Raw genomic sequence first — 12,947 nt, forward strand, 5'->3', positions numbered from 1 at the left:
AAGTAGATAGGGTAAGCAATGAATGATGAAAGCCTTATCAGGGGTTAGGTCCTATACTCCTCAAACAACAATCTCATAGAAGATTTGGCTCTCCTTTTGTCCAGAGAGGATTAGCGTTTTTTATTTGCTAGCCTTCACTGGGTTTCCAGTGTGTTTTTGGATCAAATACCAGATGAATAGGAGTTCTTTTATCACTATCAGTGAAACTGTTACTGTCACTTAGAATTGCTGGCTACAATGAACCATCTTTTTGAAGGCCTGCGTTTGGAAGTAGCACATGGAATTTCAGCCCTTGCATTATTATTTCTTCTTGCAGTATTTTTTATTCAATGAAAGGAGGAGGACCTATGACAGCTTTTCTTTTTCTTTGAGGGAGAACATGATAATAGCCTCTTCAAAGTTTTTAAATGGCCTTAATAAATTTGATCCCTCCAATAATATCCTTTTTAAAAAAAAAAAAAGATTTTTAATTTATTTATTCAACAGAGAGAGAAAGAGATCACAAGTAGGCAGAGAGGCAGGCAGAGAGAGAGAAGGAAGCAGGCTCCCTGCTGTGCAGAGAGCCCAATGAGGAGTTTGATCCCAGGACCCTGAGATCAGGACCTGAGCTGAAGGCAGAGGCCTAACCCATGGAGCCACCCAGGCGCCCTCAGATAATACCCTTAAATAAAGGAATTACCTTCCCTAGCAATAATAAGAATATAGTACTTTATATAGTACTTTTTTTTGTTTAAATTAGAAACTTTGGAAAGTCAGAAGAGCAAAAAGGGAAAAAAAAAAAAACTACCTATTATCTCACCACTCAGCAAAGATCACTCAGGAGTAGTTAGGAGTCCTAAGTGGCCCTTTATTTTCCTAAGTCTTGGGGCAGTGGATAACTGAAAAACTTGAAGTGTTGTGCTTGCGCCCTTGGGTCATATTTTAAGTAATACCAGTAGACATTTTATTTTAGCTCGTGTTTCTATGGATCAGTAATATTTGAATAGCCGTAATGACTGCATTTAGGTATTTATTTATTTATTTTTTAAATTTCTTTTTAGCGTAACAGAATTCATTGTTTATGCACCACACCCAGTGCTCCATGCAATACGTGCCCTCCATAATACCCACCACCTGGCTCCCCCAACCTCCCACCCCCTCCACCTCTTCAAAACCCTCAGATTGTTTTTCAGAGTCCATAGTCTCTCATGTTTCATCTCCCCCTCCAATTTCCCTCAACTCCCTTCCCCTCTCCATCTCCCCATGTCCTCCATGTTACTTGTTATGCTCCATAAATAAGTGAAATGATATGATAATTGACTCTCTCTGCTTGACTTATTTCATTCATCATAATCTCTTCCAGTCCCACCCATGTTGATATAAAAGTTGGGTATTCATCCTTTCTGATGGAGGCATAATACTCCATAGTGTATATGGACCACATCTTCCTTATCCATTCATCCATTGAAGGGCATCTTGGTTCTTCCCACAGTTTGGCGACCGTGGCCATTGCTGCTATGAACATTGGGGTACAGATGGCCCTTCTTTTCACTACATCTGTATCTTTGGGATAAATACCCAGTAGTGCAATTGCAGGGTCATAGTGAAGCTCTATTTTTAATTTCTTAAGGAATCTCCATACTGTTCTCCAAATTGGCTGCACCAACTTGCATTCCCACCAACAGTGTAAAAGGATTCCTTTTTCTCCACATTCTCTCCAACACACGTTGTTTCCTGTCTCGCTGATTTTGGCCATTCTAACAGGTGTAAGGTGGTATCTCAATGTGGTTTTAATTTGAATCTCCCTGATGGCTATTGATGATGAACATTTTTTCATGTGTCTGTTAGCCATTTGTATGTCTTCATTGAAGAAGTGTCTGTTCATGTCTTCCGCCCATTTTTTGACATGATTATCTGTTTTGTGTGTGTTGAGTTTGAGAAATTCTTTGTAGATCCTGGATATCAGCCTTTTGTCTGTACTGGCATTTAGTTTTTTTTAAATTCTAAATTCATGCATGTAGTTAGCAATTCTTTAATGAGAAGATTCACTGTTTTACATCTTCACTTACTACATTGGATCTCTTGGCCATGAGATGTATATGGCTAATGCAATTATTGATTTATTGTATTGAAATGTATACATATTTGTTATACTCTGTGCGTATTCTTCATTCAATAGAATAACACTAGTCCTACTTTTGGTGTCATTGCACTTGGCTTTCCTTAAAAAACTATTTATACTTGTGTTTCTACTAGGAAGTAGATTGCAGATCTTTCAATTTTTAGAAGTTGCCCATAGTTTGAGCATGTACATGGTGTATGTGTGGGGTTGGTGTGGAAGCCTTGGAAAATGGAAACTCATTTCCTTTTATCATTTTCTTGAAAAAAATGCAGATCCAGTTTTGTGCTAATTTTACTAAGGAGAGATAAACTCTGCTTTGTTTCTAAATACTAATGTTCAGAAGGGTCAAGGAAAAATTGTTATACCCTTTAAATTATTTTTGCTGTGAGTTTATTTGAATAATCTTCAGTCATTAGCATTTTTAGCTCGTTAGCAATGGCAACAGTGTCATAAATAACTATAACAGACTTCTTGAAGAACCAGACCTCTTGACCAATAGGACCCTTCCCCCAGTAATTTCTGAACTCCTCAGGACAAGTGGTATTATATAATTATGTGTATCTTTGCCAAGCATATTTCCTTCCTTTCTATTTGCTACTCTCCTGTCCCGAATGACGTCAATTTTTGAAAAGTAGTTTGTTTTTCAAATAACTTTCACATACCGTTTTGTGAATTGTACTGTAATGTGTGGTCAGTGAATATTTTGTACTGATAAATACTCAGCTAAATATTTGTCAAATAAGAAAAAAATTTTTACATTTTTTAATTAAAAAATTTATTTTTTTATTAACATATAATGTGTTATTAGCCCCAGGGGTACAGGTCTCTGAATCACCAGGTTTACACACTTCACAGCACTTACCATAGCACATACCTGCCCCAATGTCCATAACCCAGCCACCGTCTGCCTACCCCCCTCCCCCCGGCAAACCTCAGTTTGTTTTATGAGATTAAGAGTCTCTTATGGTTTGTCTCCCTCCTGATCCCATCTTGTTTCATTTATAGAAAATCTTTTTAACATTCCCATGTCTGTTACATAGTATTTCTAAAACTATAATTCTGTTCAGTGGGTGTGACTGCTTGATATTCTTAGGTTCAGTGGTTAGGTGCAGCTTCAACTAATGCAGGGTTTTTGAGCCTCCCCAAAGTAGCACATACCTGGGAAGCTGATTATAGATACAAATTCCAAGGCCCCACCCCAGACCTGCTCAGTCACAATCTCTGGATGATTGGTATCATCAGATAAGTCTGGGAAACCTGAAACTAGGGAGTCTGCGCTATGAGCTTGATTAATGTATAATTACATATTGGTATATAGGAAGGATTTCTGGATGTAAATTAATAGTATTCATTAATTTCCAATGCTGGTCTACTCAAATACCAGAAGAGAAAAGTGCTCTGATACGCTCTTTAAATTTTAGCTTCTATGAGACTTTGTGGAAGTAATTTTTGAAATTATTTGAGCCCTCATATGTTCAAAGCCCCCTTCTAATCTTTTTCATATATTTTCATATATTTCATATATTAACTATTATTAATAGAGGGAGGTGAAATTATTTATCCAGTAACAAACAAGTAACAAGTGGGGAAGCTTGTTGAAACTTGTTCAACTAAGAAGTTGAATTTCAGAATTTATACAATTAACCCCTGGAATATACTGCCTGTAGTCTCTAAATGCTTTGTGTATTAGTGTATTAGTATACTTACTAATGTATCAGGTACTACTACACTAAGCACTTTAAAGTATAAGCACATATACTTTAAAATCATTTGCCCCTTCCAAGTAGGGTTAAGGAAGGCAAGTTTAGAGATTAAGTAATTTGCCCAGAATTACCCTACTAGTAGGTGGTAGAACCAGTGCGGTTTGAACCTGGGTTGGCACAACTCCAAAGTTCTGCACTCTTAACCATTACCTTATATGCAAGAATGACATGTTTGACTATGCTGATATCTTGTCATCTCTTCAGCATTTTGCACAAAAAAATAGTAGTTAGTGGGGGGTTTCTAGAAGGTAATTATATAACACTTTAATGTTTATAATATATAGTGTCTACATTTAACTTCCACATTAAAACACTTAAGTGTCAACTTAAATTTTAGAAAAAATTCTGAAATATATATAGAATTTCTTGTCCCAGAAAGCTTTTTAAAGAATAAATTGGTTACTCTGTTAACAATCTGCCATAGACTGGCTGAAAGTAGAGCACAGGATTTTGATACTTTTAAGAGGTTCTTAACCATGTATTTCTTAATATTAAAAGATAATATAGTTGATGGATATTTAGGTATTTTGTGTGCATTTGGAAAGAAGTTACACTTAATTTCCTTCATTTGAGCATTAACTATTTCACACATGTGGTTTTGTCACAAGTACATGTTTTCCTTTAGAAATGACTTATAAATTTACACATTCATTGAAGCATTAGCTTGAACCTCTTCTCTTTTTCCAACTCTTATTTGTCCCCAAATGAGAGTGAAGTGTTAATTGGTTTTAATGGCTCCTAATGCTACCTCTGTCTGAGATTTCTAAGGAAAGGTGAAGAGTTGGAATAGAAATTGTGACATTTGTCTGGGGAGGTGAGAAAGTTTAATGTGCTTGTGAACCAGCACATTTCTTCTAGATAATACTATTGTACTGTAATAAATATTGAAATCTAATTTTCACTCTTGGATTTAACCCTTTAAATAGATTAGTTAACATTCAAAGAGGAATTTTCTGAAGAAACATGCTAACTCAATTCCTGTACCTGGAAAAGACCAACACCTGATAAAGCAGGAAATAGGAATCTCTTGTTTAAACATGTTTATAAAACCGAAGGTAAAACCTCTCTCTCCTTCTCCCTTAAATTAAGAGCAAGGGCGTGCGGATTTGGATTCGCAACTACGAGGGACTAGCCTGGATTATGCAGTTTGCTGTCACACTTAAACAAATTATAGTCACCAAGACTGTAGTCACCAGAGACATGTATCGGTTGCTATCACTCTCTCCCAATAAAAATGATTCCTACCAGCAGGGGCTAATTCGTCTAAAACATTGTCCCTGGTACTCATACACTGATTTACTTAAGTAACTGTGACTTTATTTAACAAGTAGCCATCTAGATATTTGTTTCTATACAACACAAATTTTTATTGAAATTCTGGAAAATATAAAGAACACTATTACCATTTTAATAGCTTTAAGATAACAAATCTTTAAAAAATTATTATTCTTTCCACCTTTTAGCAGTTGACATTCCTACTTTTTCCTTTGTCACAGGGTATCAGGGTAATATAATGAGTCCAGTCCTGTGTTGGGGAGAGAAAGATGTGTTTTTTAGTATTTTCATCTGTAAAATCAGTGCAGGCTTCAGAGGAAAATAGAAGTGCAGAGAAAGTCTGTTCATCTTGCTTCCCCACTCCCACTCCCCCTTTTTTGGTTACCCTATGTTCAAATGATATTTCTAATATCAGATACTGGGCAAATACTTCTTCATCATCAAAGGTGAAAATGAAATTTACTGGGCATTTACTAAGAGTCAGGTATGACTTAAGTGCTCCATTTGAAATATATAATTTATTCCTTACAATTAGAGAGGCACTGTTATTATCCTATTTCACAGAAGGTGAAACTGAGGCTTAGCAAGATTAGCTAAATCGCCGAAGGCCATATCCCAAGTAAGTGGCAGAAACTGGGTGCAAACCCAGATCTGTGTGATTCAAAGACAATGTTCTTTTTTTTTTTTTTTTAAGATTTATTTGTTTATTTGACAGACAGATCACAAGTAGACAGAGAGGCAGGCAGAGAGAGGAGGAAGCAGGCTCCCCGCTGAGCAGAGAGCCCAATGCGGGCTCCATCCCAGGATCCTGAGATCATGACCTGAGCTGAAGACAGAGGCTTTAACCACTGAGCCACCCAGGCACCCCAAAGACAATGTTCTTAATCATCATCTTGAGTATCAATTGTACATATAATGTATTAGAATGTTCTATATGTTTTGTTTCATATACTTGGAGTAAGCATGTCACAAGGAAGAGAGCAACATAAAAAAGATAGATCTGGGGTTAAGATCCTTGTATTTGGATTTGCGTTGTTTTTTCAGAGTCTTAATTTTACCACTTATTTTGGGTATCGGGTGAATTGTTTAATCTATTTGAACCTCAGTGTCTTTTGTGAATTGGGGAGTAAAAAGTGCTTAGTAACTGCTCTACATGAGATATGATGATGATGATGATGGTGATAATACTCCACATTCATAAAATGGTTTACAGTTTATGAAAAGCTTTCACAAAGATTGTCTCAGATGATGCTTAGTGGTACAACCCTTTGAAGCTCACTCATCTTTTCTTTTGTTCATTTAACAATTTTTTTTTTTTTTTGGAGTGTCGCTAGGTGTCAAGAATTGCTCTATAGGTTGGAGGGATTTAGGTGAAACAGCAGGAGAAAAAAGTTCCTTGCCTTCATGGAGTTTGTATTTTAATGGGAGATAGGAATAATGACACATAAGTAAAAATATTTGGCATATTAGAAGATAATAGCAACAATAAAGGGAATATTTAACTCTCAGTGAATGCTGTGAGTCATGTGTAATACAGTAGTAAGAAGTATATTGTGACTCACAAAGTAACTACATGTTTTTCCATTGTGGACTTTTTAAAAGCTGTAAGCCAGTTATAGTTCAACTACAAACTATTGTTTTTTAATTTGCATTGTTTTAAAACAATGAGGGGATTAATTTTTAAATTTGTTTGTACATATCACCGAAGTTCATAAAATCTATTCTAGCTAGCTCTAAGATTCTATGAACATGGAATTAAATGTAGATCCTCTAATACCTTGTCTGTATTAATATATGTCTGTTAAGTATATGCTGAATTCTAATAATTCAAAGATTAGTTTCAAATAATTATTGAAAACCATTAAATAATCTTGACATATTTTTACCATTGTAGGCTAAGCAGTAGTACTCATGGGTTATAGTTCTCAAATTCATTACCCAGTCTGGCAAATAGGTGATCTAGCACTTCCATTCTGGCTCTTAGAAGACATAAAGGAATCATGAGGAGTGTTGTAGTGAACTCAAACATTAACATTTGTCTGCCAACAATGAGTTTAAAGTTATTGAAAGGTGCAAGAAAGACAGGTGTTATTCTCAGGATAGCTTATAGCTATTGACTAATGACCTCCAGAAGTTATCATTTAGCAGTGTGGGGCAGAAGTCTATAAGCCTTGCTCACATTTGCCCCATGAAGATGTTTTGAGATTTAATCCTAAAAATGTCTTCTAGTTGCTATCTCTGTAAAAGGAAGTAAAACAAAAACAAAAACAAAACAAAGGGGGGGTAGGTGGGACCAACTCCATTTTTCCTTTGTTTTGTTTTGTTATTAAGAAATGTTTCTGCTTACTATTTAAAGAGAATGGTTAAGAGCCTATGCTTCAGGATCAGACAGAATCCTTGCTCCACTACTTACTAACTATGTAACTCTTAGAAGAATTCCATTACTGTTCAAAAAATATTTGGTGTCTTTTCGCTTCTGTCCTCACTTCCACCATCCTGTTCCATATTACTCATTCTCCATATAATGGCTAGTGACCTTACTGTGACTGAAATCTGATAGTATATATAATCGCCAAACATCTTTCTCCTCCTCCTTCTCCCCCACTCCTACCCTGTTAAAAACCTCCAATAAATTTCTTTCACTAAAATAAAGTCTAGACTCCTTACTTTGGCTTTGGCCAGCAAGACCTTGTACTCTGATCTGGGCCTGCCTCTCTGAACTCACTTGCGTCTTGCTCCCTGAGCTTGAGTCCCCTGACATTTTTTCAGTTCTTAAACTCACTAAGCTGACCCTACTTGCAGCTTGAACACATCCCCTCTCCTGTGCTCAGAACACTCTTTACTTTTCAAATAGCTTACACTCTATCCCTAAAGTGTTAGGCTTTTCTTTACCGCCCAATCTAAACAGGGTCTCCTGTTTTGCTCACTTGAGCATCGTATTTTTCTCTTCCCTGGCACCTGTCACAGCTTTTTGCTTTATATTCATTTGGTTTTTGGTTAGCATCTGAGTCCCTACCTCCTCCAATTATAATCTCCGTATCTTTTTGGTTCAGTGCTGTATACCTAGCCCCAAAGGCAGTTATTGAGTGGGTACTCAGTAAATCATTGTTAATGATGAATGAATAAAATATCTCTATGACCTTTCAAAGCCTTAATTTATGCATCTGAGAAATGCAGATAGTAATTCCTCTCTGTAAAGTTATTGTATGAATTAAATGAGGTTAAATTTATATAAAATACTTAGCCCTGTGCTTGACAGAGGCCTCAGTAAAGGGTGGTATCTACAGCACAGCAGCAGCAGCCGGTGAGCATACATTAATTAATCCCACGATAAGTGTAAGGCTGCTAATGTTTATAGAACATATTTTTAAAAGATAATTTTGTTAGATTTTTGTTCTACTTAGTCTTCACTTCCCCCCTTTTTATTAATGTTGGTATTCATATCTAGGAAATTAAAATGTGGAATTCCAACAGTGATTCCATGCTTTCTAATAGAACAGTGATATAAACTAGCCCCAGCTTTGTAATGTCACAGTTATCAGAGACGTGATGTATATTCAGAAGGGTAATTACTTTGGGTAGTAATTTCCTAGACTGCCCTCCCCCCCCCCCCCCCCGCCCCAGCCAGCTGGCCTTGAAAAAGCAGCACTGCTTTTATGTGTGCACACAATCAGTCTGTAAAATCCCATTATCCCCAACTTCCACACCCCTGTGGCTGCATGCTTCCTTTTGAAGCCTCTTAAAAAAGGAAAAAAAAAAAAAATTCAAGTCAGCCCTAAAGTTCATTTCTAATCTCATTTCATCCAAATAATATAAAAATGAGATGGGGGCTAGGAAGTGGGGGAGGGGTCCATAATGTGCTTTGCTTACCTGTTCACCTGAAATCCTATGACACTTGTGGGAAAGACTGATAAAACTAGGAAATACTTCTTCAGTGTATCCTTTGAGATAAAGTGAGATTTTACTCTGTTTTGATCAAAGACTAGAACAAGGTTAATTTGGTTATTCTAGTTCTTTCTTTTTTTGATCTGTTCAGAATGTCTATGCTATTTACAACAGGAGTCTCCACTAACCTCTCATGGCCAACATCCTTTTCACTATGATCATTTGTGGGAGTCCTAAGTACAGTGACCTCCTCTTCTCTATTTTTGTGTTTTGTGTGTCTTTTCACCTGGAAGTTTGAACTCCTTTCAGGCCTGTTTCCTAACTGCTTCTACTCGGCCCATTGTGGTCTTTTTCTTTTGGATTCTAATTTCCCATGTAACTGACATTTTTCTTAGCATTCTTCCCATGACCTTGAACTAATTGACATCTTTTTCCTGAGGATGATACCTTCCAGTCACCTGTTCCATCTCTTACTGTCACTACTTGATGAAACTTTGGTGTAGGGGAGGAGTATGAAATATGGGAAGGGAGCTTTAAAAATTTTTTCTCTGTCCCTGAAAGATCACTTCCTGACTATATTTCTGTCACCATTATTCAAAAACCTTTCTTTTTAAGTCCTTATATCTGTATCATCTGATCTCATCACCATCTCCCTTGTCTTCTTCCCTGGGACATTTCCTCATCTTCCTTAGGACCTGTCTTATAAACCTTACCCTCACACCTACCCTTTCCATCTCCCTGGGTGACTTTGTACTTCTTGCTGGGGACTTTTCCAAAACTTCAGCTTCTCAGTCACACCTTTGCTTAAGTCATCTTAGATTCACAGCCAAGACTTGGACCACATCTCCCCTGCATCTCATTTTCTCTTACTGAATGCTCTCCCTGTCCTCATTTTTTGTTCCTATCTCTGTACCCCATCTTATTCTGAGGTCCGTCAGTATCTCTCCTGGTACTCACTTCCTTCTTATCTCTCTTGATTCCTTCACCCTCCAAACTTCTTAAAGAGTAGTATTAGTCATCATGTCTGTTTTCTTTATCTCCCATTATCCTGTCAGCATCCCAGAGACTCTTACCTCTCTGGGGACACTGCTTCAGAATTCCTGGCAGTCCCCTCCTTTTCCATTTTTTTTTTTTTTTAAAGATTTTACTTATTTATCTGACAGACAGAGATTTACAAGTAGGCAGAGAGGCAGGGAGAGAGAGAGAGGAGGAAGCAGGCTCCCCGCTGAGCAGAGAGCCTGATGCGGGCCTTGATCCCAGGACCCTGAGATCATGACCTGAGCCAAAGGCAGAGGCTTTAACCCACTGAGCCACGCAGGCACCCCTCCTTTTCCATTTTAAATAGTGTTCTCTTCCAAATATACATTCCAGACTATCTTTTGACATCCTCCTTTTTTTTTTTAAATATTTGTACTTCCTTGATTTTATAATTTTCTTCTCATGATGATTTTCTTCCTTTATGCCTTCCTTTTTGTTTGTTTGTTTTTGTTTCTTTCTTTTGCTTCTCTCCCTCTTCTGTCCTCACAAAACATTGTTCCTGTGGCTCATCTCTTCTCCCTCCCTCTGCTTACTTCTGTTGCTGCTGTCTTACACCCTCTCAGCTTTAATAATAATCTGTTAGATACACTGAGGATCTCTCCCCAGACCCTCATTTCCCACTTTGCAATAGCATTTCAGAAGGATAACACACAAGTATTTTAAAACCTAAGGCACTTACAGTTTATCATTTAAACTGGATCCAGATTGGGTCACTTGAAAGGTTAAAGAAGGCACAGTTTATAATTAGCTGATATAAATCTGTACGATGCATAGATTACAAAATATTCTGAGATTTGCTTTTCTAGTATTTTTCATCATTAAGTGTCTCACGAGCATTCTACTTACCTGGGCTAAAAATCATCACCCTCAATTCTTATTCTTTCCTCAGTTCCCAGGTTCTAGGAATTCTACCTTTCGTGTATTTTTGAATTACGCTTTTGTTTTTAAAGCCCCATTCCACTGTTTAGGCCCTTGTTTCCTCTTGCCTGCAGTAATGTATGTCCTTCGAACTTATCTTCTTGTTCTCATATTTTTCCTCATTCATCCTTCATTCAATATTCCTTATTTCTACAAGATGTCCCTAAAGTACTGATTATTTATACACCTGTTCAGAAACGATCACCAAAGCATATCATCCAGACTTTCTCAGCTGGGAATTCAACACACTATGTAGCCTGACATAGAGAGCTTTTCCAGCCTTACCTCCTTTATGGGCCCTGTATGTTCAGCAGGCCTGGTGGCCTTCCCCCAAATACCTCCAAAATCAGGTGTCCCCAATTGCATCAGAATCACCTTTGGAATTAGAGAAGAATTTAAATACCCAATTTCAGTCTGGGAGATTTAAGTTTAGTAGGTCTGTATTAAGGCCTGGTTATCTTTATAAAAGCCTCCCCAAGGGATTATGACCAAAGCCAGCATTGAGAAGCATTGCCCCTGTTTTCCTATCTCCATCACTTTTTTCTCCATTTTCTCCATGACCAGTATCTAGTTTCTTTTTAAATATTTTCTTATCCTTCATTTTACCTCCTTCATGAGGTCTTCTTTGACCCATCCAATTATATCTAGCTATTTCTTTTATACCACAGTTGTAGCAAACTTCCATTAGATCTTATGTTTATCCCTTACATCCTATAGACAGCATACTTCTTGAAGTCAGTGCTTCATTTATTTATAATGTAGACACCATTTGTATGGGTCATTGGGTGTCAAGATTATATGTAAAGAAATTTGAAGTTCTTCAGAAAGTGATTGATAAGCATGAGTTATGTTTTGCTAATTTAACCAAAAGTCTAAAAGCATAAAATACAGTAGTTATAATTCCAAGACTATGCTAAATTAAGATTTGCTAATCATGCTAAGTATGAGAAAGGAACTAGAATTTTAAATGCCACTACTGTTTTCAGCAGTAGATGAGTTAATATTAAAGTAAATTCAGTGGTGGATTGGTTTCTTTAACACCCACACTTCAGGTGCTTTAAAGCATGTGGGTCTCTTTGGATTCCTCAGGAAAACTGTCATGTTGGCATGTAGCTATAAAATGTGCTTCACTCAGAAACTGTAGTTAGCAAAGCAGAGGCTTTTTGTTTTTGTTTTTGTTTTTTACTAGTTCTTTTGGCACAGGGGAATACTTTTAATAAATCGGCCTTGCTGAAAGATGGAGCACAGTATTGTTTTTAATAGGGAATGAGAATGTAAGTGCAGTGATTTAATGCAGTTACACAAGAGACTGCATTCAAAAACGATTTTTTGATTTTTGTCAAACATTCAGCAAGGGAGCAATTTTCACCCCCAATATATGTATGCGTGTATGTGTGTGTGTAATATATATATACATTCACTCTTTGGTAGCTTCTTGAATTGTACTCTTTTTAAATCTCTAAGTTGTATATTTGGGTGGGATTTTTTTTTTTTTTTTTTTGTCCTACAATTTTGTTAGTACTTGATCAGTAAAAATTGTAACCATTTAGTTTGGGATACATACAGATATATTTTATAATTAGTACCCTTTAAGGTAGTTATTTATATTTTATTATTTTATTGAAAAGATATATATTTGGATTTCTAACAAGCCTAGGGAAATAATAAACTTTTACCCTGTCAGTGGTGTCTCTGTTTGCTGATATAAAACCCATTTCTGATTTGTCTCAGGTAAGATAATTATAATGCATATATTAGAACATACCTAAAATTTTCTGTGCTCATGAAAGATGTACCAACTGGAAAACAGTCAATATAATCTCTTGGCTCTTGGCTTTTTATAAACTCATAGGTTTATAGCAATTTTATGGAACCATCCAGCCCTTTCCCTGACTTCTGGCAACATTGTAGCTGAACTGGTTCAAAACCTCTAGAAGCAAAATCAAGCTTTCTTCACAAAATGTTCC

At 36.7% G+C, this 12,947-nt stretch overlaps 1 protein-coding gene across 1 annotated transcript in view; it reads left to right on the forward strand.

The window, feature by feature from the left end:
- The window catches only part of MACROD2 (mono-ADP ribosylhydrolase 2), a 1,942,726-nt gene that overhangs the window by 311,741 nt on the left and 1,618,038 nt on the right, over positions 1-12,947 (forward strand). The window lies entirely within an intron of this gene.

This window comes from Mustela putorius, unplaced genomic scaffold (assembly GCF_011764305.1).
Source record: "Mustela putorius furo isolate JIRA1106 unplaced genomic scaffold, ASM1176430v1.1 tig00000253_pilon_pilon_pilon, whole genome shotgun sequence".
Taxonomy (NCBI): domain Eukaryota; kingdom Metazoa; phylum Chordata; class Mammalia; order Carnivora; family Mustelidae; genus Mustela; species Mustela putorius.